The following is a 7,814-nucleotide window of genomic DNA, read 5'->3' on the forward strand; positions in this document are numbered from 1 at the left end:
CTTTGAGATTGAGAATAATAATGAACCACTCCCTTTTCAAACTGAAACCGAAAATTTGTTATGCGAATGCAAAAGTACTTCTACTCAAAATTTATTTGAAAAACAAATAAATGAATTTGATTCAATGACGTATGCGCGTAATAGGAAAGCGGAAACTGCCAAATCACGTGATCAGAGTGCTCGTTCCGATGTAAATAAATAAACCGAAACCGATATATTTTCGTCAGCCGAAACAGAAACAAACTATTTTAATTCTTCAAATCCGGAAAATAAAGAGATTAAAAATGCGTTTATTGAAAATACGGATTATCGTTTATCTAATATAAATATAGTTAACGCCGATGTTGATTTATCTCATTTAAAATCCGATACGCGTGCCGAAATTGAACAACTTATTAAATCTTATAGACCAAATAAAATTAAGAACACTAATTATGAAATGCAAATTTTTCTTCAAGATGAAATGCCAGTTCATCAACGTCCGCGCCGCCTATCTATTTTCGAGAAATTAGAAGTTAATAAGCAAATTAAAGAAATGTTAAACAAAGGTATAATTAGAGAAAGCACTTCAGATTATTCTGCTCCAATAGTCTTATGTAAAAAACAAGATGGCTCAACTCGCATTGCGATTGATTATCGATGTTTAAATAAGAAGTTAATTAAAGAAAGATTTCCACTCCCAATTATGGATGACATTTTCGATAGACTACAAGGTGCTTCAGTCTTTACAAATCTGGACTTAAGGGGTCACAGTACCTTTGCAACAATTTTTTAAAATAAAGGTATAATCATTCATTTTGAGGATGCTTTACATGCTCATTTAAGTTATAATTAATAATTTATCTTCAAAAAATGATTAAACCGCTTAATTTTTTGTAAATTTTAAAAAAAGTTGAAAAAATTTTAAATTTTTAAATCCCTAAGGCTTTTTTATTTTAACATATTTTCAAAAATTTTTTTATTCATAGTGCTTGCAATATTTATCTTAACAATTTTGCGCATTCATTTGTTGATATATAAATTAGAATATTTTTTATAGATTATTTTGTAAAAAAGTAGAAAAAAAAGAGTAAAAATTCCTGTTAGGTATATATAACAAGCCGTAAAAATTGTAATACCTCATAAAATGCTTATTCCATGCACCGTTTAAATAAATGTATTATACTCAAGATAAAAAAGTTTACTTCAAAGCTTTATCTTAAATAGAAAAAAATTCTTAGGGATTTAATTAAGATTAAGACACAAAATTATCATCTATGCGAAAAAGCGCTTTAAAGTCAGACTGCTGGGCAAGTTTCTGTATTAGAACAATTTAAAATCATTCATAACTTTTTTAAAAATGTAGATAGGGAGATGAATTTTTTTTGTACATATGAAATACTTTGAAGTTTTATTATAAGCAATAAAAAAAAATTGGTATTTTTGTCATTTTTTGGGTACTGTGACCCCTTAAGAAATACGTTTCACCACGTAGACATTCATCCTCAAAGCCGCAAATACACTTCGTTTGTGACACCAGATGGACAATTTGAATTCAACAAAGTTCCTTTTGGTCTTTCCAATTCACCAGCAGTATTTCAACGATTTATACAAATTGTTTTTCGAGAACTCTTAGAAGACGGGACATTGATCTTATATTTGGACGATGTGATTGTTCCATCAGATGATGAGTCCGAAGGTCTTCAAAAACTCCAGAAAGTTTTCAAAGTAGCTTCCGACTATGGACTAGAATTTAATTTCAAAAAATGCAATTTCCTGCAAAGAAAAATTACCTTTCTTGGACATATTTTAGAAAATGGTATGATTAGTCCCTCAGCAGAAAAGACAATAGCTGTTTTAAATTTTCCAAAGCTCCAAACTGCTAAAGATGTACAATCATTCCTAGGCTTAACAGGATATTTTAGAAAATTTATTAAAGATTATGCAATTATTGCACGACCACTAAGTGATCTTCTTAGAGACAACGTTCCTTTTCATTTTGGCCCAGAACAGCAACAAGCTTTCCAAACGCTGAAACAAGCCTTATCAACTGAACCAGTGCTACACCTTTTCAAGCAAGGCTCACCTTTACAGCTTCATTGCGATGCATCGTCAAAAGGAGTTGGCGCAATTCTGTTCATGCAATCTGATTTAGATGACAGCCTACATGCTAAACTCCTACAAGAGCTCGACATACCCGCCGTCAATCTGGGGACCTGGGGTTGCCCACGATTCGACCTCCTCCCATTCGATGCTGAGAAGTCGTGTGGATTTCATTCGAGCTCCATGAGAAAAAATTGTGGCAACGTCAAACTGTGTGCTCTCAAAAATTGGTTGGCCCACGACTGTGACGTGATGTAAAGCGTTTTTGAACACGCACGGTTTTTCCAAAAAGGGATGGGTAAAAAATGGGGGGACGCTCTCGGTCTAGAGACTGTTTCCCCATTTTTTACAACACGGGTCGTGCCAAGCTTGAACAAATGATCCCACGATTGTCTACGCGATCCATCTGCTGAATAAAATGTCGAGTGGTGGGGTTTGACATTTCTCACCATCCATGCGATGCAGTCAATCGAAAAAATAGCTAAGCACCGTGACCTTTGCAAAAAAAACACACAAACGCAAAACGACCCTGGATGTAGCATCCCTGGAGGACGCCGGGGATTCACTCTATGATAGCCAAATGATTCAATCTATTTTTTTAAAATGTATTTCGTCACACATGTCGGATCAAAAATTTCGATTTCAAGCCAAGCTCTCCAACTCCTTACAGTGCTACGACGTGTTGTTTCAACAGCAGCGCCGCTCCACCCATTCTTGGCTTCCATCCCATAAAAAAAACACATTTTCAAACACATCCTGTGTATCACTTCCTGCCTGAGCAGTATATAAGGCAGAGCCTTCAGATCATTCGGAACCGTCTTCTCGAGACTAGAGAGACATTTTTGACTCTATTCCAAGTAGAACCTGATTCCAGAATCCGAATGTCGCCACCCGAAGTTTGCTTGCCTCGCAGCCCCCAGAGTGGAGCCCATGTGGACGTTTGCGGCGAATTCACGTGGATGGTCTTGCCCAACCAACGAAAGATCCCACTGGAAATTTCCTTTGCTCCCGTCTGCAATCCGGACCAAGTCTACATTCTGGTCATGCAGTTTCCAACCGAGTTTCATTTCCCCGAGGAGAGCGTCACCCAGACCCACAGCCTCTTTTCCAACCTCCAGTTGCTGCATCGACGTGGCCGATCCCACTGCGTGGACATGGTCGTCCCTCGCGTCTTTGAGATGGAGCCGGGGAGCTGGAGACACGTCCTGAAGCACGTCCTCACCTTGCTAGACTTGGATCACCGCGTCTTGGGCGTCCGATCCATGACGCAGAAAAAGTTTTTCAAGACAGAACTGGGTCTGCCCCACGTGCGTCGCATCTCCTGCAAAGGTCACAAGATGTACGTCTGCCTCCATGCACACACGCTGCCCGTCCCGTTCAACTGCACCGCCACGGAAGCGAGAACGATGGCCGTGGAACAACTCTATGCCCAGAAGGGAGTCGCCATCGAAGTTCTACACGAAACGAGACACGTGTTGAGCAAGATCCTGTGGAAGGAGCTGCATCCCCAACCCCCAGCATCCTCCAAGCGCTCCAAGAAGAAAAAAAAATGTCACGTCCACCCATCCGTCTGTCAAAAAAAAGCGTCCACCCTGTAAAAAAATGTGTTTCTATGAATAAAAATTTTGCTTTTGGAAAAATGAACCCGTGTCTGTCTCCATTCCTTTCGCAGGGATTCCCAAAAAGTCTCCCACACGGTATCCATGGCGCAGGAGCCCTCGACGGCTCTCGACTCGGTTGAACGGCTCTCTGCCTAGCAATCCTGGAGGAACCCCCAGGGATTCACTCCATGATAACCAACTTTCACATCCAAAGGTTGCATTGAAAACGTGTCTGCCTCGTCATGTCACAGGGGGTCCACTGAAAAAGGTCTTCAACAAGGCGTCAATGGCGGGAGCCGTCAAACCAGACCCCTGATTCGGTTTGACGGCTCTCCACGGCTCTACGCCTACTCGACACGCAGTCACTCGAAAAAATAGATAAGCGCCGTGACCCTTGCAAAATAAAATTGAAAACGCAAAACGACACAATAAATAGTCTCAAGCCTCGGTTCTCACAGCTCTTTTGTCGTGACACCATGATTGGAAACGTTCTCACTGCCCTCTCGTGAAGCAGTCCATTGTGTATGTGAAATGGGTGACCACTCCAGAGAGAAAAGCCATGTCCAATGCATTTTCAAGGTGTCCAAGGGGTCTGCACCCAAACGCCCAATGTTGGCTTTGTGTGTATTTTAAAAAAAATGGGACGAGTCCCCAATAAGGGGGACTCGTCCCATTTTTTTTAAATAAATGGCTTTTGACATAGAGTTAGATTTCGTGTCGGCAAAGGGGACACGTCCTGCGTCGACGCGTGCGCAACCAATCGTCCAGACACTGTGTGTGAAACACGTGCTGGCAACGAGTTTGATGAGGCATGTCCAACATATCCTCCAAGCAAATCGGGCAAGACTCGGGTGGGGTGTAGTACCACTTATCAAAAGGCAAGGAAAACAGACAATTTCGAATTTCGCTGGCTAGGCGAATCCGCAAATCGTCTGTTATGAGATAACCTTTACTAAACCAATCAAACACAATGTTTATCAACCATCTCATTCCGAAGCGATTAAAGCATCGGAAGGCTGGGCTTGAGGTACTCAAATCATTGTGAAGATCCTGCAACTCTTGATCCATGAATAACTTGAAATCACCCCTCACCCGCCTCACATCGGAATAGCCTTCCGGGTCGAGGAATAGAAGCACTGGATGCGCCTCGTCCCCCAATTCCACGACCTCCGGCTCTCCCATCTCCAACACCTCCCGAGGAACGCTACCGGATGGAAGCGCCCGACCCGCTGGAACGAGATTTCTCACAATAAAAAGATTTGCCATCTGAAATCGACTCTATGTCAAAAAATATAACTGCTCCTCGGCGTGCAAGCCCTTTTTATAGACACACAGAGGGCGCTCCAGTCGTCCTGAAATGTTTTAGAAAATGCCACGTGACCTGAAAAAAATCACACGATGCATTTCCAGAAAGTCACGTGACAGGACATTCGATCCACCTCACCGGATGCACTTTCAAGAAATCGAGCGACACATTACATCCGCCAGATGCACTTTTAGAATATCACCGGATGTATTTCCAGGAAGTCGAGCGACACATCATATCCGCCAGATGCACTTTTAGAATATCACCGGATGTAATTCCAAGAAGTCGAGCGACAAAACACTTTCACCAGATGCACTTTAAGGATATCACGTGACAGGACATGATTTCGAAACCACATGGATCCAGAGGATGGGGCACCGAACCCACTTGAAATCTTTGAGAGGGTTGCGTCACGTGGATCCTTTGAAGGGGGTGGACAGCTTTCCTGGACCTGGCTCAGACAGTGTGAGAGCGACTCTGTGGCTTTGCGTCACGGGGCTCTGGGATCTGGGGGGTTGTGAAAAGAATGGAATGGAAAGGTCAATGCCCCAAGGACATTGAGATGTTTGAACAGCTTTCCTGGACCTGGCTCGGACAGTGTGAGAGCGACTCTGTGGCTTTGCGTCACGTGGCTCTGGGATCTGGGGGGTTGTGAGATGAATTGTGATTGAAAAGTCAATGACCCAAGGGCAGGTGGATGTTTGGATAATGCATTGAAAGTGTGTCTCGAGGCTCGGCAGGAAAAAAATATAAACCGGAAGTGGGCGTGGCCAAATGACAACTCAAAACTTGCATTTCGAAAATTTCAAATTTTGTCTCGACCCAAATTTTGTCTCGACCCAAATCTGTGGCCGAGTGAAATTTTTTTTAATAAAACCGGAAGTGGTGGAAAGGTAACGACCGCTTAACATTTGGATTTCGAAAATTTCAAATTCAGTCTCGAGAAAATTTTTGCTCAACCCAAAATCTCCGGACGAGTGAAAATTTTTTTTTTCAATTTTGTAATAAAAAAAAAATTCTAATTTTTAATTAAATAAAAAATTCTTATTTGTAATTTAAAAATGCTCGTATAGCTCTTCTACCTGAATGCACACATCTTGCACACTTTAAAAAATATCGTTTTTTCATAATACACACCTTCACCAACCCATAAAGCGTGGGAACTATCGTTTCAAACGATGAAATATAATAGATAAAAAAAATCCAACCCAAAAATCTGCTCCAGGATGACAGACCCAGGTGCCATGGATGACCCTGCACCTGTCCAGTGTCTCAAGGTCATTTTTTTTTTTTTTTTTTTTTTTTTTTTTTTTTTTTTTTTTTTTTTTTTGTGGATTGTTCTAGAGTGACGGCGTTGAACCAGTAGTTACAGTGACAGACATTTCACCCATGTTTGTGATGTGTACTGTTGACGCGAATTGTCTTCTCAAATTTGCCACTTCTTCAGCCTGAGTTGTAATTTTTCGTAGAAGTGTTTCAATTTCGTCTTGTTTCTGCTTCTTCAAGTTTATAATTTCCGTCTCCAGCTCGTCAATCCGACGTTTCAATACATTTCTTTCCGATACGTTTTCTGCATTGATTCGTTGCATCTCCACTCTTTGCTTCTCCCTCATGTACTCTACGACACTCATCTGACGGGCTTGTGGTTGACTCAACGTATAATAAGCATTTGCCATGCGTTGGCGCAAGGAATTTCCCTTTTGAATCTGAAACATCATGAATTGTTCGTGATTCGAAAATGTCGGTTCACCCCCCGTGGGTTGGACGCGCATCACGTCGTTCTCAAACCAAAACGCTCCGAAATCTCCCTCTGGATGAGGCGCCCAATCCCATCGCAATTGAATACAACAGTTTGGAAGCGTCATAATCTCAGACACTTTTACGCTATACGTTTTGTAATTTGAGCCAAATTTTTCACACTTCCAATCCAGTACGAGTTTATCACGAAGTTTTCCGTTGAGCCACGTCATCACGCCGTGGCGCCAGAAACTGGCCATGGACATGACTGAATGCTCGTGTAACGGGCGATTGATGTAAAAATGTCCACCTCGCCCCACACCCGGCTTCTGAGATCCTGAGCATTGGGCTTTTTCGCTCGATACGTAATGAATGGTATTGGCCAAATGCATGGACGACATCATTTTTTTCTGACCTTTGCAATAGCGCTCTTTGGCATGAGATTGTTCAATCGACCTCCAAACCTTCAGGTAGGCGGCTCGATCTTGAACAGCCACAATCATGTGGCGATGCAATTTATTAGAAGCAATGGTATTCTTCTTTGGAATCGAGCAGCCGTCGCACAAGCACCAAAAGGTCGACACCACCAGTTGACCCTCGTCAAACACGGACATTTTTTGTTTGAAACTGGCAAAGGCGTAGGATCGAATAAACACGTGATAAAGTGTCCACGAGTTGGAAAAATACATTCGAAACAGGGCCGCGGCCTCGCGTCCCAAATTGCTTTCGTCGTTGAACGGGTAAAGGGAACCCGTGTTGGTCAATGCTCGAAAGTCGCCGGGGTAGTTGTCGTAAAATCCAACTTCTTGTAAATCTGTGTCGAGGACTCTATGTTTAAGTTTGCGACGTAATAATGAAGGGTCAAAAGATTTACATTCACATAAATCGGGAGCGGAAGAATTGATTTCAGAGGCAGTGCTGGTTCCAGCGGTGGCGTTGTCAGTGTGGCTTAAACATTTTTTTTGTCGTTTTTTATTCCTCCTTTTGAACGATTCAAAGCATTCTTTTCTGTGAATGTCGTCTTGAGTCGAATTTGAAAATGTATATGTTCCGCAAAAAATGCATTCAGTTTCTTCATTTAAACCATG

This window comes from Parasteatoda tepidariorum, unplaced genomic scaffold (assembly GCF_982258835.1).
Source record: "Parasteatoda tepidariorum strain Cologne lab strain unplaced genomic scaffold, Ptep-v5.0 scaffold_78, whole genome shotgun sequence".
NCBI lineage: Eukaryota > Metazoa > Arthropoda > Arachnida > Araneae > Theridiidae > Parasteatoda > Parasteatoda tepidariorum.